The sequence below is a fragment of the Pipistrellus kuhlii genome, unplaced genomic scaffold (genome assembly GCF_014108245.1).
Source record: "Pipistrellus kuhlii isolate mPipKuh1 unplaced genomic scaffold, mPipKuh1.p scaffold_m20_p_3, whole genome shotgun sequence".
Lineage (NCBI taxonomy): Eukaryota > Metazoa > Chordata > Mammalia > Chiroptera > Vespertilionidae > Pipistrellus > Pipistrellus kuhlii.
Genome location: NW_023425529.1, coordinates 102,305,625 through 102,329,349, shown reverse-complemented (window position 1 = coordinate 102,329,349; position 23,725 = coordinate 102,305,625).

Genomic DNA, 23,725 nt, shown 5'->3' with positions numbered 1-23,725 from the left:
ACTGCTCCTGTAGCTCCCTCCAACCCACCTTCCCCCCCCCCACCCCTATAGCAGGCATCCCACCCTGCCTGGCCACTGTGAACCTGCATATGCAAATTAACCCTCCATCTTTGTTGGGTTAGTTTGCATACTCACTCCTGATTGGCTGTGGGTGTAGCAGAGGTATGGTCAATTTACATGTTTGTCTATTATTAGATAAGATATAATAAAGAGGTAATATGCAAATTGACCATCACTCTAACACACAAGATGGCCTCCCCATGTGGTCAAAGATAGCTGCCCCCATGTGGACACATGATAGCCACCACAAGATGGCCAGCAAGGGAGGGCAGTTGTGGGTTATCCGGCCAGCAGGGGAGGGCAGTTTGGGGGACCCAGGCCTGCAGGGAGGGCAGTTGGGGGTGACTGGGTTGGCAGAGGAGGGCACTTGGGAATGAGCAGTCCTGCAGGAGAGGACAGTTTGAGGGCAACCTGGCCAGCAGGGGAGGGAAGTTAGGGGTTACCGGGCCAGCAGGGGAGGGCAGTGTGAGGCCACCAGGCCTGAGGGGAGGGCAGTTAGGGGCAATCAAGCCAGAAGGGAAGAATAGTTAGAGGTAAACAGGCTGGCAGGGGAGTGGTTAGGGGGTGAGAAGGCTGGCAAGCAGGAATGGTTAAGGGCAATCAGGCAGGCAGGCAGTAAGCAGTTGAGAGCCAGCAGTCCTGGATTGTGACAGGATGTCTGACTTCCCGTTTAGGCCTGATCATAGAGACATGGGAGAGGGGGCAGCACAGGCCCGTCCAGTGCTGTGGCCCCTTTCACAGAGGCAGTGGGAGAGGGGACTGCGCGGTCCAGGTCTTAGTGCTGCCCCTTCTGCAGAGGCAGCCACAGACGCAGTGGCATGGGCCCGGTCCTGGCACCACGCCTCCACGGATGCTGGACAGGGTGCAATCTGCTATGCCTCAACCTCCCACAGCCCTTCCCCCAGCCATTAGTGGATGGGGGACGGGGCCAATGCTAAGAAGCAAGGACCAAGGGACAGCAGTGGTAGCAGCAGCAGGGTGATGGGGATGGCACCTTCCCCTGATTGGCCCAATCACCTCCCACAGAGGGAGCAGGCCTAAGTTGTCAATAGGACATTCCCTGAGGGCTCCTGGACTGTGAAAGAGGGAAGGCCATGCTGAGGCCCCTCCCCCTTAGTGCATGAATTTTCATGCCCTGGGCCTCTAGTATAGGATATAAACCATATATATATAAATATAAATATAAATATAAATATAAATATAAATATAAATATAAATATAAATATAAATATAAATATAAATATAAATATAAATATAAATATAAATATAAATATAAATATATATACTGTTTTTTCCTATAATGCATACCTACAATAGGATTGAATTTATAAATTAGGCACAATAAAATATTAGCATTAATAACTAATAAATGTTATGTGAATGTGGTTTCTCTCTCAAAGTATCATATTGCATTTTTCACTTATGGGAAGCACTTTACGGCTTCTCTTTGGCATATCTAAATTGCCAGCATTGCCTTAACTGGTTTGGCTCAGTGGATAGAGCGTCGACCTGCAGACTGAAAGGTTCCAGGTTCGATTCCAGTCAAGGGCATGTACCTTGGTTGCGGGCACATCCACACTAGGAGGCGTGCAAGAGGCAGCTGATCGATGTTTCTCTCACATCGATGTTTCTAGCTCTCTATCCCTCTCCCTTTCTCTCTGTAAAAAATCAATAAAATATATTTTAAATAAATAAATAAATAAATAAATAAATAAATTGCCAGCATTACTACTCTTGAAGTTTGGGGCCATTACTAAGTAAAAGAAGGTTTACTTAAACACAAGTACTGTGACAGCATTGCTACTGATTGGGATTACTGGTTGGGACCTTGGTCCTTTTTCTCAATGCAGAAAAGATGTTATGATCAACAAAAACGAAAGTAAAGCAAAGTGGCATTTATTGAAGATACATTCCAAATGAGGAGGGGCCAGTCGAGAGACACAATGGATGGCTTACTCACTGGGAAGTAAAAGAAGAAGAAGAAGAAGAAGAAGAAGAAGAAGGAGGAGGAGGAGGAGGAGGAGGAGGAGGAGGAGGAGGAGGAGGAGGGGGAGAAGAAGAAGGGCCTTGAAAACAGGTTCACAGGGTTAGCACAGGATGAGTTGCCACTGCTCATATCTCCCCTGGTTGCAAGTCTCAAGGGGTCACGTAGAGGTTGGTGGATACATTCCTGTGGGGAAAGGGAAGGAGAAAGGGAATGGCATGGCCATGGTCCTTGGAGGTAGAGAGTGTGCTGGGTCCTTTATACTGCTTGTTATTGCTTCTGACTGACATAGCAGTATGCACAGTCAGCTGTTAGGAAGCAGCTGGATGGGTCCACACAATTGTGTTGGGTTCACCTTGTATTGTCAATGTGGTAAAAATTAAACCACCTACAAAGTTCAAACATGGTAGCACTGTGTAGCTACTAGCAATTGCTATGTTCATAGGCTCTTCTTTTTTTGGGAGGCAGGAGGTGCTTTTTTAAATCCTCACTGGAGAATATTCTTTTCTACTGATTTTTAGAGAATGGAAGGGAGGGATGGGAGAGAGAAAATCATTGATGTCCTGACCTGGACCAGGGAACACACTTGCAATCCAGGTACATGCCTTTGACCTGGAATCTAACCTGTGACCCTTCAGTGTCCAGAGCCAATGCTCTCCCACTGAGCCTCACCAACCAGGGCTCATAGTGTTTTCTTTTTTAACATATATTTTTTTATTGATTTCAGAGAGGGAGAGATACACACATCAATGAGGAGAGAGAATCATTGATTGGTTGCCTCCTACACACCTCCTACTGGGGATCATGTCCGCAAGCTGGGCATGTGCTCCAACCAGGAATCAAACTGTGACCTCTTGGTTCATAGGTCAATGCTCAATCATTGAGCCATGCTGGCTGGGCCTGCAGGCTCTTCTTAAAGCATAAGAAGGGCAACATCAAAGGAGAACTGTCCAGCAGAACACTCTGGGGAAGGCTGGTCTGGTATGAAACATTGATCCCCACTTACAGGCTTATTAAATGAACCCCGTGGCTGATGGCCTTGAAACTGGCAAAATATATTCCCCCACAGCTTAATGCACTTTTGGGTCTTATTTTGAAACTCTCCTAAAAGATTATGTGTTTGTTTTGCCTCCCTGGCTTTGCTAGTTCTTGGAGAAAGTCTAGGTAAGAGGCCTGGCTGGCTCCCAGATTTTGTTCATATCCCACACATGGCAGCAGTTCCACACACCAGCCCACCCAGACTGGGACCCATCACTACACTCTAATTGTCAGTTGTGCAACCTCAGCACCAAAAGGGCAAGTGCCCTCGGTGAATAGAAAGGCCCAGAAAACAATGGATATAGATGATATAGGGCACAGAACTGCATGAGACCCAGAGAGGATCACTTGACAGCACCAAAGCAGGAGAGTCAGGACCAAGATTGAAACACTTTTTTGAACTATTAAGTTTACGAGGGGCCCGGTGCATGAAGTTCATGCACTGGGGGGGGGGGGGGGTCCCTCAGCCCAGCCTGCCCCCTCTCACATACCAAGAGCCCTCAGGGGATGTCCTACAGATGGCTTAAGCCTGCTCCCCATTGGGAGCGCACCTAAGCTGCAGTCTGGCCTCCCTTTGCTTGAGGTGACTGGCCTGATCAGGGGAAGGCACCAGCCCCATCACCCCGCTGCTGCAGCCACTGCCAGTCACCATAGCCACCAAGGTATTTTCATCAACATGGACTCCAATCCCTTCACCATGAAAAAGGACAACTTTCTTTAGGCATTTTCAAGATGTGTCTTTCATAGGATATGACATTTCTTTTTTTATTTTAATTTTTATCCTCACCTGAGGTTATGTTTCCATTGATTTTCCCCCTTCCCTCCAATCCCTAGCTCAGCCCCTTCCCAAGCCTAAAGCCTCCGCCCCAGGTTTAGGCTTGGGAAGGAGTGTTCCTCCCCTCCAACCCTACCCCCACACCTCCCATCGCAGGCTTGGCCCCTTCTAGGCTTTAGACTTGGGAAGGGGTTCCTTCCCCCACTCCTGGCCCCTTCCCAAGCCTAAAGCCTCTGCCCCAGGTGAGAAGGGGTGTTCTCTCTCCCCCCACCCCTGTACGTACCTCCCATCGCAGCCTCGGCCCCTTCCTAAGCCTAAAGCCTCCACCTCTAGTTTAGGCTTGGGAAGGGGTTCCCCAACCAGCACCTCTGATTACAGGCTCAGCCCTTTCCCAAGCCTAAAGCCTCTGCCTGATGGCTGGTTGGGAGTGACCTGGGTGCCTAGAAGGTTCCCAGGACCCAGGTATGTTTGCAAATTAACCACCATATTTGTTGGATTAATTTGTATACTCACTATGATTGGCTCTGGGGGTATCGAAGGTATGATCAATTTACATCTTTGCCTATTATTAGGTAAGATGTCTAACAACTTAGTTGATTTCATAGTTTGTGCCTTACCATTCTTGACCAATTCTTTTTGTTGTCTTACTGGACCTGAGTGAGAACTCTTCAGGTATGCTTACAGGTAAATACCTGGACCAGGTAGGCTCTTGATGATCAAGACAATGCAGGATAATTATGTTCACCAACATGTGGCTATATGTAGAATGGCACCCATATAAGATCTCTTCCTGTGACCAGTGACCACACTGGGGAAACCCAGTGGGAATGGGAGAGACACTCTCATAGGAGACATTCACTCTGCAGAGACCTGTACCTTATCATTCATTATCCTTTTTTCTACAGACATGGATGGATTCCTATCCTATCTGCTTTATTAAAAACAATAACTTTTTATCCCCAAAACTATAGAATAAAAATATTAATACAAGATTTTGCTAAAACTCTACGATCTTTCCACCTTAACACTTATTCTGGTTATTTGGAGTTAATCCCTAGACTCTTGGCATGTGCACATACATGGGTTCTAAATAATTGTAATCACAGTACCTTTACTTCACTTGTTTTATTTCCCATTTAGCATATCGTAAACATTTTCTTTGTTTTTATCATGCCCAACTTCATGAAATTCCATTAGATCTCATGCTCAGAAGAGCAGCTTTAATGCTCTGTTGTCACCATCTTGAAGTTCTTAATAATTTTTAACATGATGCCCAACATTTTCATTTGGCACTGGACCTGCAAATTATGTACTTGTTTTAGTTTTTCTTTTTCTTTTGTTTTTATAACTATACTATTTAATAATTTACTCTATGTTTATTTAAGCTGTAATGAATATAGATAATCATAAAAATACTAGATGCCTGGTGCATGAAATTCATGCATGGGTAGGGTCCCGAGACTTGTCCAGTGATCAGAACTAATCTGTGGAGCTATAGGTAAGCTGATTGGGGAGCGGTGCCAACCTGCTCACCAGCTGGACCTGCTCCCTGGCCAGCCATGCCCCCCACAACCTCCAGTTGCCTTCCTCTGCAAGGTGACTGGTGGGGAAATCTGGGAGCCATGCTGGCACCAACCTTGGCTGGCCTAGGTCCTGCAGGATGAGGGAAGCTCTTGCATTGAGATTATGCCCCCTGATGGTCATTGTCCATCATAGTGACCGGCCACTCCACTTGTCATTCTGCCATTCAGTCTATTTGCATATTAGGCTCTTATATATATAGGATCTTTATGTTTATAGAGTCTTATTTGTTAAATTATTCAGGACTAGAGGCCTGGTGCATGAAATTTGTGCACAGGGGCAGGAGGGAGGTGTCCCTCAGCCCAGCTTACACACTCTCCAATCTGGGACCCCTCAAGGGATATCTGGTGGGATCGGACCTAAATGGGAAGTTGGACATCCCTTTCACAATCCAAGACTGCTGGCTCCCAACTGCTTGCCTGCCTGCCTTCCTGATTGCCCCTAACGACATCTGCCTGCCCTAACTGCCCTCCCTTGCAGGTCTAGTCCCCCAAACTGCTCCCCTGCCAGCCTGTATGCCCCTAACTGCCCTCCCTTGCAGGCATGGGTCCCCCTCAACTGCCCTTCCCTGCAGGCCCAGTTGCCCCCAACTTCCCTCCTCTGCCGACCTACTCACATCTAACTGCCTCCCCTGAAAACTTGATTGTCCCCAACTGCCTTCCCTTGCAGGCCTGGTCCCTCCCAACTGCCCTCCCCTGCTGGCCATCTTATAGCAGCTATCTTGTGGCCACATAGGGGCAGAATCTTTGACCACATGGGGGTAGCCATCTTGTGTGATAGAGTAATGGTCCATCTGCATATTACTCTTTTATTAGATAGGATAGAGGCCTGGTGCATGGGTGGAGACCAACTAGTTTTCCCTGAAGGGTGTCCTGGATCAGGGTGGGGGATCTCTTGGGACGTGTGGCGGCCTGGGTGAGGGATCTGTGGTGGTTTGCAGGACAACCACACCCCCTGGCAACCCAAGTGGAGGCCCTGGTATCTGGAAATTATTTACCTTCTACAATTAAAACTTTGTAGCCTGGAGCGGAGCCAAGTTTCCTGCTCACTCCATGGCTGCTGCCATTTCTGTTTGAATTTGTTTACCTTTTACAGCTGAAAATTTGTATCCTTGAGTGGAGGCCTGAGCCCACCAGGGTGTGTGGAAAGCTTGGCTTCCTCCATTGCTGGGGAAACCCAAGCCTCCCTTCTGGTAGCCATCTTGGTTGGATTTATTTGCATACTCACTCTGATTAGATGGTGGGCATGGCTTGTGGGCATAGTGGAGTGATGATTAATTTGCATATTACTCTTTTATTAGGTAGGATACTTTCAAGATACAATTTTTATGGATCACAGTATATAGATTTTTATGTCTCATGTTACCATATTCTATATAGTATCTATATTTCTCCATCCATATTGTTTATAAAAAAGGCATTACATAGCCCACTCTTTTAATCCAATAAGAAGATTAGTCAACTTTATGCTCTTGAAAAGAGCCATACTCTTGTTTGTCTTCTCACATAGCCTGGGATAAAAGATTTATAGACAAGGATGTGTGAGAAGAGATCCCATAGTGCTTTCTCCTTAACGAGAAGCTTACCTGAAAATTAATCACTCTGGACATGGGTTTCTTCATCTAATGGGGGGATGATACCTACCCTGAAGGATTACATGTGTGAAGATTAAGAAAAGCGTTAGAGCCCTGAATGGGCTTAATCTCTGGCCAGGGCTCATACAAGAATTAATCAATGAATATATAAATAAGTGGACAACAAATCAATGTTCCTCTCTCTCTCTAAATCAATTATTTTAAAAAATTCATTAGAATAACTTTGGTATACTTTCTGCTTTTACCCTTTTTCTGAAACCTCTATATCTGTTTAAAGGACAAAGCTCCTGGCTCATAACTTAGAATGTAAAGTGTTTAAATAAAACTTTATGGTTATATATCTACATAAAATCTATCCAAAATGAGGTCAATGATAGTTAAATGTAACATAAAAAAAAGTATCAAAATGAGAGAGGTCAATATACTGAATTAGTAGGCTAATACTGTCTGTATTATAACTGAGCATTAAATTTTGCTCTGAATTTCCCAAGAACAAAGGCAAAAGGGTAAACACATGTGCACATAGAATCCCCATTGCTCACAAGAAACAGTGCTTCTTCTAGCAGACAACTTTTCTAAGTAATTTGTCACAAGCTTGAGGATAGTGCCTACTTTATATATCCTCTACCTTACTTATCTGATTCACAGGAAGTTGTTCAATAAACAAGTTAAATGAATATTGAACTTTATGCTGCTGACATTGAACACCATAGGAAAGAGCAATAATCTTTTTCCTCCTAATATTTATAGGAGAGCTGAGTCAGGTGCTATGCAAAAAGCATTATATATGTAGGCTTGCTTATTCCACACAAACATTTGATACAGTGTTTACATTTGAAGAAGCTGAAGTATGAAGAGGACAAGTTGTGTTTCCAGGGCCCACAGTGGTGAGTGGGAAGCCAGGACTGGGACACATGTGGCACATTGTCTTGCCCGTTCAGTCACATTGCCTTATATTGCAGTGCAGAGCCCCTTCCAGAGAAGGGACTTGTACCTTCATAAAGCCCTTCATGACTTCTTCATACCTTGTAAATCCTGAGGAATATCTAAAATACTCACCTAAAAATGAATGTTGTTATTCTTATCCCTGCTGGTGAGAATGTCAATTGGTGATGTCTTTCTGGAGGGCAATTTGGCAACTTGTGTAAAATGCTTTAAAAATGTTCATCCTCTTTGGTTCAGTATTCATTCATTTCAAAGAATAATATATGGAAATTACCCTAAATGCATGTGAATACTACAACTACAACTGGAATGTGCAACAGTCGGGAAGGTGATTTTAAAAGTACATCCTATATAATATTGTAAAAGGCTAATATGCAAAATGTCCCCTTGATTGGGAGTTTGACCCTGAGTTTGGCCAGGGGACGGCCAATCACTCTTTTCCATCAGCCAGCCCCGACCCCAATGGCCTCCCACACCAATCAGGGGCAGGGCCAGCTGACCAACATCCCATGTTCCTTCACCCACACCAGCCCAGTCCAATCAGTCCCAATCGGGGTAGGTCAGTTAGACCCCACCCTTGAAAGAATTCATACACTGGGCTTCTAGTTATCACATAACTGAGATGAAGTAATATGCCTCCATTAAAAATTGTCTTTTAAAAGGACACACATATACAGAAAAATATTCACATTGCTTTGTTATGTGGGAGTCTTAACCAAATATGACTCTAATTTTGCAAAATATACATTTTTGGTGGAGTATTAAAACTAATACAAGTTCTAGCCAAAACTGGTTTGGCTCAGTGGATAGAGCGTCAGTCTGTGGACTGAAAGGTCCCAGGTAAGATTCCAGTCAAGGGCATGTACATTGGTTGCGGGCACATCCTGAGTAGGGGTTGTGCAAGAGGCAGCTGGTCAATGTTTCTCTCTCATCAAAGTTTCTAGCTCTCTATCTCTCTCCCTTCCTCTCTGCAAAAAATCAATAAAATATATATTTTTAAAAACTAATACAAGTTCTTTAAAAGTGGATAGAGCATTGGACAGTATATATTAATTTTTAAATTCTATGATCCATTCCATATCATCTGCTTAAGGAAAAGAGTTACATGAACATAAAGAGGCAAATTAGAAATTACCTACTATCCATCAAGAAAGGAAGAGTTAAATATAGTGATATCTTCTAACTGTAGGATACTATGCAATAGGAGGAAAGAATTGGGCACTGACACGGAAATATAAGAATATTTATCAAGAGATTATTAGGTGAAAAAGGCAAGCTGCAGAACAGAAAATATAATTTATGATCTTTGGAAGATTCAGTGCAATATGTTGCTATGTTTGTATGAATATACATTATTGAAAAGATCTAGATTTACTCCAGAGGGGAAATGTGTGATAATGGCTACTTATTTGAAGATGGGAGATGCTGGTCATAAAGGAAGGTTTATTTTAGCTGTTGTGCTTGAATTATTCATAAGAAGAATGTAATTCTATGATATTTATGTAATAAAAATAAACTAATATTTTGAGTATTAAAGAAAATATATTAAAATATTGAGTGACTGTCTTTAAATTTTATTTTTTTCTTTTATTATAATAAAATTATAATGTCATTATAATTTAATATCATTAAATTAGAAACTGTAGTTCTAGTCCTAAAATTCTATATTTGACTAGGGGCCCAGTGCATGAACTCATGCACTTTAAAAGAAACTGTGGGCCCCGAGGCTATAGTGGCTACAGGGGTGTGTCTTGGCCTATCCTTCATGCCCCCACCTGGCCCCTCCTGCTGCAGCCCCGTGGTATCTCTGCCAGCAGGTCAGCTGCCTTTATTGCCACTCCCACACACTGACAGTGCCAGCCCCACTCGCACCCGCGGATGGCACTGGGCAATTGGGGCCAGTGCCATCCGTGGGTGTGAGCTGCAAGGACTGTCCCAATTGCCCCCCAGGAGAAGGGGAAGGTGGGGAAGCTCTTAGGGGTGACTGGGGCTGGCAGCCACCACTCACACCCACTGGCGGCGCCGAGCAATTGGGACCAGCACCAGGCACCAGCAGCGAGTGGGAGCTGCAGCTCCACCACTGGCTACAGTACAAGTGGTGGCTCTGGGGCCAGCAGTGTGCACGAGCAGGGCTGGTGCCAGCAGCCGCGGTGAGTGCCATGGTGCAAGGGAGCAAAGAATTTTCAGTAACCACCAGAGGCTCGCCTCGATGACAGTGACCAGTGCCCTGCCTTGGTCTGGCACCCCCAGTGACTTGCTCCAACATCCCACTGAGGCCAATGTCCACCATGTTCTATGCATGTCCCCTGGTTGTCAATGTACATCATAGCAACTGGTTTTTCAGTTGTTCAGTTGTTCTACCATTCAGTTTATTTGCATATTCAGGTTATATATATATATATATATATATATATATATATATATATCCCTTACATATGGTAAGTGTCCAGTAAATACTTTTGATTGAGTATCTCTCCCAAAAATAGGACCTCTGCATTCCATTACTATCTTTTTACACTGCCTAACTTTCTTCAAAACATTTATAATATTTTACCACTTGGCACATATGTTTATTTGAATATTTTTGGTCACCCCATTGGATTGGAAGCACCACATGCAGAGCTCCTGCTATTGGTTTACTGCAGCAAATGTGATGCAGCCTTTCACACAGAGGACATGCAGCTAATAAATAGATAGTTGTTGATTGCACACATATAAGTTACACTGCCTGAAATATCAACCGTTTTCACTGACTAATATAATTATGGTTGACTTTTATAGATTTTAAATAAACTATTTTTAAAATTTTTCTTTTGAAATGTGGGAGCTGGGAGGCTCATTTGAGACAACTCCTAGCTGTATGTATTCTCTTTTGTTTTGTGGCCTCAGGGAACTTAGTAGGGTTGTTGACAATAGCATTCCTTTTTTAGTGAGTTGATGATCCTGTAAAATGGTGTGCTTTTTTAGGTGATCAGGGTGGCTTCATGCATTACCTTAAAAATTGATTATAGCCGAAACCTGTTTGGCTCAATGGATAGAGCACATGTGTCAAACACAAGGCCCGCGGGCCAAATCCGTCCCGCCAGGCCTTGCAATGTGGCCCGCACCGCACTGTCATCACTGCACTCCGCTGCGTTTCCATCACAATGACAGTTTATGACTGTTCAGTAAACCATTCGGCCAGCGATTTAGGCTGGATTTTAGATTTTGGCCCCTTCTCTGATTGAGTTCGACACCCCTAGGATAGAGCATCGGCTTGGGGACTGAAAGGTCCCGGGTTCAATTTCAGTCAAGAGCGTGTACCTCGGTTGCGGGCATATCCCCAGTAGGGGGTGTGCAAAAGGCAGCTGATTGATGGCTCTCTCTCTCATCGGTGTTTCTAACTCTATCTTTCTCCCTTCCTCTCTGTACAAAATCAATAAAAATATATTTATAAATAAATAAATAAATAAATAAATAAATAAATAAAAATTGATTATGATTTTGCCTACACTGCATCATGTGGCATAATTGTGTACATTGTAATAAAAATGAACAAAGTTTGCAATTCTTCATTGTAATGTTGTTATATTCTGAAGTAAGCACAAAAGGAACACGATTTTGGCTTTGTACGGAAAGTTACTTAAAGAATCTGTGTAGTGGTGGACTTTGTCTATTTGCCTCAGAAGGCCCAGTGGGACATCACGGTACTAGAAAACTGCAGGGAATATTAAGTCAGAGATGAACTGTAGAGACTGACTTCTCAGGGAACCAATGACAAGTGTAACTGTAGAGGAGAGAAAAATCCTTTCTCCTTTATCTCCCTAGGTTCTGCAGATGGGAAATTAAACTTACAAACAAACAGATTAACAAGTGAAAATCATACAAATTTCAATAATGTGTGCAATGTGCATATACACCAAACAATGAGTAGTAACTCAAAGGAATGGTTAGAACTTGGGGCTTATATGCAATCTTAACAGAGAACCCTAAGTTTGTAGAGATAAGATAAAGGAGAGGGAAGTTAGGCTTTTAGGGTGGCAAACTGTGGAAACATAAATATATGGGAAAATAATAGAAAATAGGATTATTTTAACAAGGTTCCTATGTAGATTCCTCTGGTAAGAGTCCAGAGTCCTCTCTGGTGATTAAGAAGATGATCAAGAGCTTTTCTGTGTCTACTGTGATATAATCCATATGCTAAAGTGGCATATTTTAGAGTGTCCTATTCTGTTCCCCTACATTATAGAGAGAAGCACAAGAACAATATTAGCCTGAGGAAGAAGTGGGTTCTTTCCAAGTCTCTTGTGTTCAGCTAACATTGGCCATTCACCTTCTACATGCCCACCATGGCTAGACGCTGTGAGGGATTTAAAAGAAATCTACAACACGGCTGATGCATTAACTGTGCCAGCCCAGTCATACCAAGGAGCTACAATGCTTATGAGGTCATGTTTTATTAGTTGTTTCCTAATGCCCTTCGTATTATCATAGTTAAGGGGTTTATCATGACAGCACATCATGAATTCATTTTTCTGCTGCTATTAGAAATTAGGGGATTTCCTGAAAGTCTTGAGATGAGGTTACATAGATAGTTTTTAAGGGCAAGTGTCTTGTTTCCACCCCTAAAGTTATACTTCTTAAATTGGGAGAGTGCCCTAAATCAGGAAAAATAACATATAAAACTAATAACCTATAATTTTAACACATATTATATGCCAAGCATAGTGTACTCCCATATTGGAAGATAAAATTCTGTTTTACAGATGAAGAAACTGAAGGTCAATTAGCATAAGCAATTTGCATAGACATTTACTGGTTTATAAAGATTGAATTCATGTCTGCTTTATCAAACTGTCAAAAGCAATATTGAGATTAAGAGAGTATACAAGTGAGTTAACAGAATCTGTGACAAGGATATTAAAGCTAAGACTCCAGAATTATGGTGGATGCTCAGACTGAGCTGACATCTCTCAGGTTGAACAATGGTATTTCTGAATTGATAAAAATCTGACATTCATACAACTTTGTGGAAGAAGACCATGAAGGACACGTGGTCTCCAGGCGACACTGAAATAGAAGTAAGGCCACATGATGTGGCTGGAAAGGAAGAGTGGGTCACAGTGAGAGCAACAGCTGGGAGTCATCTAAGAGAAGAAGCCAGAGGATTGGTGGTGCCAGCTCTTTAAAATCCCTAAAGAAGTGGCAAAGACTTATCCCTCTGGCTAAGCCTTTATGGTGCTGGGCAAGGTGGCACTATATAATATTTTCTTACACCATTTTCTCGGGTCAGCTTCAGGTGATATCAAGACTTGTTGACCTCTAACCTGTGTACATAATTAATAATCTTTAACCAAAACAGAAGATTTGTGATTCCCCACCTATCCAGAAGCCATTGGCTTATTAACACTTTTAGAACAAAGTCTAAATCTTTTTATAACAACATTAAAATACCATGAATAGTACCATGAATTTTACTGAATCCATATGGATTATTGAGTATGCCAGTGTATCTGGACAGTGGCAGGGTTCAAGGGCTTTTGGCACACATGAAACCACCTTCAAAATGGGTATAAAGCCATATATCAGCATATGCGAATTATTGTGGCAATAAAAAGGAATATCATGTGCAATGCTCATGAAAGTATTAAAACTTTAAACTCTGCATTACTAGGCTATTTCTGCATAAACTACATTTTACTTTTATGCAGTGGGACTAGGTGTGTAAGAAGATATAACCTTTCTGAAAACAAAATATATGAACTTAAAAGTTGAACAATATAGAATTGGTGCAATAAGTTGTGGTGTAATTGTAAGAAAGATCATTACGCAGGTATTAAAAAATATGTTCTTAAAGCAGTGATTCTCAACCTGTGGGTTGTGACCCCTTTGGGGTTTGAAATGACTCTTTCACAAGGGTCTCCTAAGACCACCAGAAAACACAGATATTTACATTATGATTCATAACGGTAGCAAAATTACAGTTATGAAGTAGCAATGAAAATAATTTTATGGTTGGGGGAGGGGGTCACCACAACATGAGCAACTGTATTAAAGGGTCCAGGCATTAGGAAGGTTGAGAACCACTGTCTTAAAGAGTGAAAGAAAAAAATATTCTCAGTATAATGCTAATTGGGAAAACCAATACAAAACTGATACACATGTATAATATTATATATATATATACTAGTGGCCTGGTGCACGAAATTCGTGAACAGAAAGGGGGGTGGGTGGGTGACTGTCCCTCAACCCAAACCTGCACGCTCTCCCATCAGGCCTAAACCTGCAATGGGACAGCCCTCTCACAATTTGGGATCACTGGCTCCTAACTTGGAGCGTCAGTGGGTCTTTATTTTATTTATTTAATTCTTTTTTTAGGGTAAAAGTCTATGATTTTAAATTAAAACTGAAAAACTGTCAGGGACAGGAATGACAGAGGACCATCCTAGGTGGATGGGATCCTGGGGTGGGGAGTGAGGAACACTGTTGACACAGTTGTCAGAATTCAAATGGGGTCTGTGGATTGAATCTTAACACCGTTTGAAAGGAGATTTCCTCACGGGGTTGGGAGGACCATTGTTATGTAGGAGTGTCTGCTTTTGGGAAACACAGGGGAGTATCCGGGTATCCTGTCATGTGTGGAGCATGCTCTCAAACAGCTCAGACAAAGCCTGGGGAAATGGGCTTATGTGTGTGTATAAATGCACACACACACACACACAGTCTAACCTTGCTATTTTCACTCCACCTTTGTGCACCCGCCTGCTCGCTAAGATCCGTAACTCCAGAGCCAAGGCCTGCAGAGCCCCCTCGGCCACTGGGCCACGGCCAGGGTGCAGGGACCTGCAGACAGGCCCCAGGGCACAGGCCCAGCTGAGGTCCAACAGGTGCGGCTGTTTCCTTGTTTCCGCTCCAGCTCGTGAACCGGGGTCTGTTTTGGGACGGGTTCCTTAGGGCTTTGGCACTCTTGTGCTCCCAGTGGCGTCCGCTGTGGGGTGGCCACGCCAACGCTCCAGTGGCTGCGGATTCTCTGAGCCCCGAGAGGCCGCGGGGCGGGGCGGGGGAGGCGGGGGGGGGGGGGGGGGGGGCGGGGGGGGGGCCGGGACTGGCCGCCCAGGCCCCGCAGTGCCCGCGGCCGCACCCACAAGCGCTGGGGAACTGACAGCCAGGCCCGCGCCGCCACGGGCTCTGCATCTTTTTTTTTTTTTTAATAGTAATTTATTTTATTGATATGGTCTCACATAATTGTCCTTATCCCCCCATTCCCATCCCAACACCCTCCCTAGATATGCCCCCACCCCCCTGTTGCCCATGGCCACTGGCCAGGCCCATATGTATGCACACAAGTCCTTTGGTTGATCTCTTCTGCTTACCCCCACCCTCCCCTACTTTCCCTCTGAGGTTTGAGAGTCTGATCGCTGCTTCTCTTTCTCTGGGTCTGTTTTTGTTCATCAGTTTATGTTGTTCATTATTTTCTCTAGGTGTGTGGGATCATGTGATCCCTTTATTAACTTTTGATCGAGAATATGTTTTATATTTTCAGAAACAACTCCAAAACCATCTGGAATCCTGTAACAGAGGGGAATAGACAGAAGTACTCTAGCCATGAAGAGAGAAGAGACACAATTCAGAGATAGAAGATGCTGACGACACCTCAACATACCAGCAGACAGCAGCTGTGTATTGCTCTCTGCATCTTTATTTTATTTATTATTCTTAAAAATATATATTTTGTTAATTTTTTACAGAGAGGAAGAGAGAGGAATAGAGAGTTAGAAATATCGATGAGAGAGAATTATCGACCGGGGATGTGCCCGCAACCAAGGTACATGCCCTTCACTGGAATCAAACCCCGGACCTTTCAGTCTGCAGGTCGACGCTCTATCCATTGAGCCAAACTGGTTTCGGCATCTTTAAACCACCCGTGTTCTCCAGAAAGAGGGAGGGGCTTCTCCAGCTCTGGACGCCATTCCCCTGGCGGCGTCCGAGGGCCTGGGCCTCCCTGGCGCCCAGCCTCCTGACCCCGCGGCCTCCGCCGCTCCGCCTGGACCACTTCCCCGGGGCGGTGGCAGGCCCAGTGCGCCTGCGCAGAGCTCCCGCCTGCACCGGTTGTCCATCTGGTCGTGATGTCCTCCCTAGTCTATTATTAGTATAGATTATATTTATAAAAAGGTGAAGAGCAGCTATAGTTATTTCAAATGGTAGGATTATAGGTTATATAAATAAATACATGTTATCTTCCTAATTAATATAAAACAATAACTCTCATTAAGAACAAAAAAATCCTAGATTTTGTCATTTAATTGCAAAAACATCACCAAATGAGTGACAGCATAAGACCAAGGGATTCCGAATAACTAGTTGCACCATGTGGATATAGGTGGAAGGCTAGGTCCAAGACCCATCTTCCTATCTATATATAGTTCCATAGGACACACATGGAGCATTTTGAAGAACCACCTTTGATGAAAAAAAGAATATATTTAAGAGAGAGCAAAGAAGCAATTGGAGTCATCTAGGCCTAGGGTATAAAAGCTTGCCTCTGGGTGGTGGCAAAACTGACACAGGGGAATGAGAAGTTAGAGGACATGGAGGTAGGATCATGAAGAGGAGGCCACACCATCGAGTGGTCTACACCTAAGAGGTCTCTGGCCCAGATATCAGAGCTCCCTCCATCCTACAGTGGTTTCTTTGTCACCCAAATATGTCTTCTTGCTACCAGAGCTGAATGTACTCAGCACTGTGTCACATTCCAAAGGATCTTAAACCTAGCTACAAAGAGGAGAAACAGGCTTTTTTTCTTCTTTTACTAAAGGTTTTCTCTTGATGAGGATACTGAAGACAGAATTACATTGCACAGCTATGCTTCCCTAGCATGACTTCTGAAAAATTCATTTTCTAAATCTGTTTCCCAAAATGTTCACTCATTATGGAAACACTTCAGCTCTTCTCTCTTCTCCCCCTGACCTCCAACCTCCCCAAGGCCTCTCAGCTGTATGGGTTTCAGTTTTCTCAGGGTTCCTTGCTCCTGGAGATTTTTCTAGCTTGGTCAGCACTCTTAAACATCATGATCTAATTTTTTCCTAGTCTTTTGCTGCTTACATCTCAACACCCCTACACTAAGCAAAACAAAGTGATCTTTTTTTTAATATATATTTTATTGATTTTGTACAGAGAGATAGAGAGTTAGAAACATCGATGAGAGAGTCATCGATCAGCTGCCTCTTGCACACCCCCTACTGGGGATATGCCCGCAACCAAGGTACATGCCCTTGACCGGAATCGAACCCGGGACCCTTCAGTCCCCAAGCCGACGCTCTATCCATTGAGCCAAACCGGTTTCGGCCAAAATGATCTTTTAAGGGACCAGCTTTTCTAGGAAAGTGGGGGAATTATAAGTTCTCACAATTGAGAACATTTGGCCCTACGGATCTCTAGTAGTTCAAAGTTATGAATAGATACTAAGTGAAGTGAATAAGAAAGTAAATATTATTGTTTCAGTCCCTGGCATCTAGCTGAGTTCCAGTGTTCAGTGAATTTGATGATAAGTTAATGATGTGGATAGAATTGAGGCGGCTGCGGGAGGAGACAGGCTCACTTCCACAGATGCATGTCACCAAGGGCCTACACAACACCACGGTGAGAATCAGTTAAAAGGGCTCCGCAAAACACTATTTCTTTCTGATAAAAATTTGTTATATAGCAATTTTGTTAGAACAAGACATTGCCCTGCTATCTCCTGGGAAATTATATGTATATCTGAATCTGTGAGTCGAGAATGGGAAGGAAACAGCAATGGGTTTGGTGCCTGGTAGGGCTATACCACAGAGAGGCAGACAACTGCCTCTGAAGAGAATGAAAACATTCGGGGCTGTTTTCACCTTCCCCAGAAAAGATCAGGTTAGCTTTTTCAGGTCTGGAGTTTGCTGAGAGGAGTTAGACATTCTTCTCAGCGGTAACTCAACTGGGAGCTTCAGTGTTCCAATTGATCTAGATAAGCCTCGATTCTAGATTTTCGTTGATGAAATAGGCAGTTCTACAGGGTACTCTCATGAGGAATACAATGTACCCAAAGAGAGTAAGGGGAGGACTGTTTACAAAAACAGCTCTCTTGGTATTACAGACCACCATTTGTAGGAAATAAGAACATATAATTTTATTTGATTTATTGTTACACTATTTTTCATTCTGAAATTGGCAATAACAGTGACAACATAGAACATTTATAACTGTATAGCATTTCATAGTTTAAAAGCATTTTGAATGAATGTCTTTTTTTAAATCTTTGGAACCTCATACTCAAATCCAAATAAAACACAAAAAAAGGTTTGTGAGCCATACCCTGCAATGCAAACAATGTTATTGTATTTTTGTCAGTGAGTGTGTAGCTGATATTTTTAAATTTAATTTTGGTAAATTATAGAATTTCCAGATTGGGCATTGCCTGAGCACAACTCTTTATTTTCCACAAGTTAAATGAGACCCACGATTGGCTTGTCCAAGGTCACACAGCTGGTATTTAATAGGGCCAGTCTTGTTAGCCACACCTGCGTCCTAAAATTAATCTTTGCAATATGAAGAGAATAGAAAAATGCACTTACTGTTATTTTATAGCATCACCTTGAGCAACAATGCTGCATTTTGCAACATAACTGAAATATAAGGTTGAGGGTAGTTCTATCTCTTTAAGAAGAAAAAGAAAAGGCCACTGAGTGTGTGTGTGGTGGGGGGAGGGGTGTGTGTGAGGAGGAGGGGGAGCACTGCTGATTGCGGCATCAGTGCGTCCAGTCAGCCTGGACCCGGCGGCTGCAGTGGCAGCGACGCTGGGATCTGCTGATGTGACAAAGGAAAACAAAAGCATGGAGACGTGATGCTGACAGTAAGTATTTGAGGATCCAGCTAGATAGCAAATGAGAAGGAAAAATGAAGAAGCCTCTGGAAGTGAGAGGGCTCCACAGTGTGATGGGTCATTCAGTCCTGTGTGGGCTGGGCTGGAACCAGGTGGGTCAGTCACTGCAGTTTGTGGAGATCTTTGACCACTTTCCTAAGATGCTGGCCTTTACTAAAGGGTAGAGAATCTTTAACGTGCTGTATAGCAGTGAGTAGTGGGTCCTTTGCAAAATTTGCAGGTTGGGCAGGCACCAGCCATGGTGTTATTAGAGATCCACCGGGTCAAGATGGCTTTGTCATTTTAATTTCCACCCTGGGTTGCCCTGTTTACTCACAATGGGTCAGTCTACTGCTATAAAAGAGACTGTAGGGTTAAGAGTCCTGTAGAAAAAGAAAGTGGATTCTCAAAGTAGCTTATATTTTATTTTGTAGTAATTGTTCTCATTTTAACAGCATGCCCTTAAATGATTCCATATTTTATAATTGCCTCATGTGCTATTATTTGAAAATCCTGATTTTACTTAAGAGCATTTTACTTATTTAATTTTATTCTAAGTGATCAGTAAATTGTTAGAAAAAATATTCCAGTTTTAACAACTAAGTCTCTTGCTTTTTTCTCTCTCTCTTCTTAAAACAAAGTTGACACCTCAGTGAAGAGTGCTATACAAGTATTTGCTTCTAACATATCAATTGTTTTGGCTTTAATTTTATCCTTTCTATGGATTGAAAGCCTGCTCTGTTTAAGTTAAAGGTGGAAAGCAGGTTAATTCCCAGCACAGCTATCCGAAAATTATACTGAAGGGGAGCTTTTTATTTCTCCACCAATGCAGACAAAAGCAATTTGTCACATGAAAAGTGTTAACACAAGAAACATTCAAATATGTGAAGAATTTTTTTGAGTTTATTTGAGCCAGGAAGCAGAATCTCAGTGGACTGAGATAATGCTCCGGAGAATGGCAGTTTTTTTTATACATTATAATCAGAAGAGAAGAGTAAGTGGGTATTAATATTTAAAAACCATTGAAACCTGTACCAAATTTTGTGAGTTTATTTAAGCCTAACTGTCATCATATGCCAGGAAACAGAACCTAAATGAATTGAGATAATGCTCTGCAGAATGGTGGTTACATCTGTATTTATACACTAGAGACCCGGTGCATGAAATTCGTGCATTAGGGGGTCGTGTCCCTCAGCCCTGCCTGCACCCTTTCCAATCTGGGACCCTTGAAAGATGTCTGACTGCCCGTTTAGATCCAATCCTGCTTGGATAGGGCCTAAATGGGCAATCAGACATCCCTCTCACAATCCAGGACCACTGGCTTCCAACACCTTGCCTGCCTGCCTGCCTAATTGCCTCTAACCACTTCTGCCTGCTAGCTTGATCATCCCCTAACCATTCCCCTGACAGTCTTATTGACACCTAACTGCTCCCCTGCCGGCCTGATTGCCCCTAACTGCCCTCCCCTGCCAGCCTGGTTACCCTTAACTGTCATCCCCTGCAGGCCTCCTTGCCCCCAACTGCCCTCCCTTGCCAGCCTGGTTGCCCCTAACTGCCCTCCCCTGCTAGACTGGTCACCCCCAACTGCCTCCCCTGCAGGCCTGATTGCTCCAACTGCCCTCCCCTGCAGGCCTGGTCCCTCCCAACTGCCCTCCTCTGCCAGCCATCTTGTGGCGGCCATCTTGTGTCTAAGGGGTCAGCCATCTTGTGTGTTGTAGTGATGGTCAATTTGCATATTGCTCTTTTATTAGATAGGATTGCAATCAAAGCAAAGGGATTTGGGTAGGTTACATAAAATACATTGGTGATAGATTATAAAGCAAAGCGGGGAAACCCCTGGGATAGGGTAAAAAGTGGAAAGATGGACATATGCTTCTTTTACATAGATGAATACAGGATAGCTTTACATAATGAACAGTGGACAATTAACTTGATAACAATAACAATGAGGGAATGTTCTGGTGCCATTTGTTGTGCCTGAGGGGTCTGAAAAAAAGGGAAATTACGTTATTTCATCGATATGTTATCTTAGAGGCAAAAAGACAAATGGGCTCAGTAAAGATCTAAGTTGATCTTTGTCAGGAAAATACTGGCCTAAGACATGACTACCCATTATAGCCTGTTTGTAGTTAAATATTTGATTGTCAGACCATCTTTTGTGGTTATTTTAGGTCTTTGAGTTTGTACAACCACCATGCAGGCCTTCCCTGAACTAGTCAGGTTAGTATATGGCCCCTTTCATCCACATGGGTTACAAGAAATCCATTGGTGATAGTAGGGTGGTGGAAGAAAGCAAAGTGGAGAAACCTCTGGGATTGGATAAAAAGTAAAATAATAGATACATGCTTCTTTTACACAGGTGGATGCAGAATAGTTAACAGTCAACAATGAACTCAATAACAATGAGGGGATTTGTGGTCTCTACAGAGCTGTGCCTGTGCTTTGTGGAGTTGGAAAAAGAGAAATTACATTGCTTTTGCAAAGGCTTTTGTTAATCAAGCATGTTATCTTAGGTGCAAAAATACAAAGGAACAGGCTTAGTTAGGGGACAGGTGAAGATTAACCTTTGTTAGGAAAAAATACTGCCTTAGGACATAATTACCCATCATAAACTGCTTTTAGTTAAAAAAAAAAAAAGTTTTCATTTCAGACCATCTTTTGTGGTTACTTTAGGTTTCTGAGTTTGCAAGGTTGCCATGCAGGTCTTCCTTGAGCTAGTTACCTTAACATGTGTCCCCTTTTCATCACAAAAGTAAACTATGAAAAGTAAAATTTTTACATTATTTTTTTAAACTACCCATTGATAACGAAATACATGGTCAATGCATGGTTATTATGTCACAATGGTTTTATTTATGACTAACCAGCTTCCTTTCCCCAATCTTGCCTGGAAGTTTTACTTCATGAATGGACCAATGACATCCAGATCCTTTTCCTTTTTCCTTTGTGGCTACTCCTTTCATCCTATCTTTACCTTTTTTGGCTTTTGGGATGGCCAATTTCCTCCCTTTGTCTAGATCAAGTCTCCTTCAGTATCCCTTTCAAACAAACTCTAGGTAAATATTCCATATTCCCATATTTTTCTTATATCTTGCTTGGTTTGTAAGATCTTTTCCATGATTAATGTTAGACAGACATGAACAGGGCAAGGATGATGGGGTAAGTATAAAAACTCATCAGGGCAGAAAGTCCCTGATGCAAGGGAAAAACTGGGAAAATAAGAATCTCCCTCCAGGGTAACCTAACCTTCCCTAGTATATCATTATCATGTAGTTTTGACCCTGAATTTTCATATCGCTCGTCAGGTGGTTAATATTCCCTAACCTTTTCCTTCCTAAAGATAACATCTAGGCCTCCGTTGTATTTCAGTTCCAGGCCCAGAAAAGCCACAAAACCAGACAAGTGATGTGGCCTTGACTTTCTCAAGAACAGCTACATTTACTAATGACCCCCTTCCCTGGCACTGACCAATCAGTGGAGATCATGACCTTGAAAAAGCACACCTGGAAAGTGGATGAATATTCTATTGAGACACTCACCTGAGACCTCCCCTAAGATTTCCACCTTCAAGAAAGGGATAAATAAGCTCAGGACAAAGGACCCAGTGTGCACTCTCCCTCTAAAAGGCACACCCAGGCCATTCCCTTCTCCCTCTCCTTCCCCCACAGGCCTGTATTCCCTAACCTATAAGGGATCTCTTTCTCTAGGAAATCAATGAGCATATCCTTGGGTGAAGATTAGAAAGACACACAAATTTTATCTTTGCAGGTATAAATTGAGATTTTAAAGGTAAACCTAAGACAGAGGAGCTTCTATTTCAGTTCTAACTGCCCCTAAGCCCCTGCCTCCCTCAGTTAGCTCTGCTGGTTGATATACTGCAAGCTGGGGCTAGGTTAACTCAGTTTAATATATGCTATTAAAATATATGTGTCTTTTTATTACCTGGAAATTGGCCAAGATGACTAAATTATTCACTATTAAATACTTTCTGCATCCATGGCTCTGAATTTGACCAAGTAGCAGAGTCAAAGATGAATAAGACATCCTTAAGGAAGTTTAGTAGAAAATGAATCCTATATAATAAAGAGGTAATATTAAAATTGATCCTCACACACTCATAAGATGGTCACCACAATATGGCTGCCCCCATGATGTCACAAGATAGCCTGCACGGAAGGGCAGTTGGGGATGATGGGGCTGCTAGTGGAACAGTTAGGCTGGCAGGGGAGCGGTTAGGGAGTGATCAGGCTGGGCAGGCAGAAGCCGGTTAGGGGCAATCAGGCAGGTGGGCAGGTGAGTGATTAGGAGCCAGCAGTCCCAGATTGTGAGAGGGATGTCTGACTGCTGGTTTACGCCCAATCCTGCAGGGGTCCCAGATTGGAGAGGGTGCAGGCTGGGCTAAGGGAGACACCCCACCTCGCCCATGAATTTTGTGCACCAGGCTTCTAGTATTTGAATACCATAGAAGCCACTTAAAACAAATTGAGGGGATATATTATACATTTTTAAAATTAAATTTGAAATACAAAATCTTTTCTCTTGTACATTTTACATGAATATATTTAATTATACACACACCCCTTTAGCTTCAATTTGGTGCTCTATAAAGTGCACTTATGTGCATATTAAGTTACAGGACAAATAGTGGTTGCAATGATCATGATCTTTTCCACAACAGAAGTTCTTGGTGATTCATGTTTGTCTGGAGAGCAAGATGTTTATTCTGAGGGTGAGTCCAGTGGAGTCTTTCTGTGGTCCAGAAGTATGTTTGTATTGGCTTCTTGTTTTTGTAATGTTAGAGATATTCAAGGGTAAATTTTTCCTACATCCCAGAGGATTTAGCCATCTATAAACTTGCTTCATCAAACATGATAAAAAGTA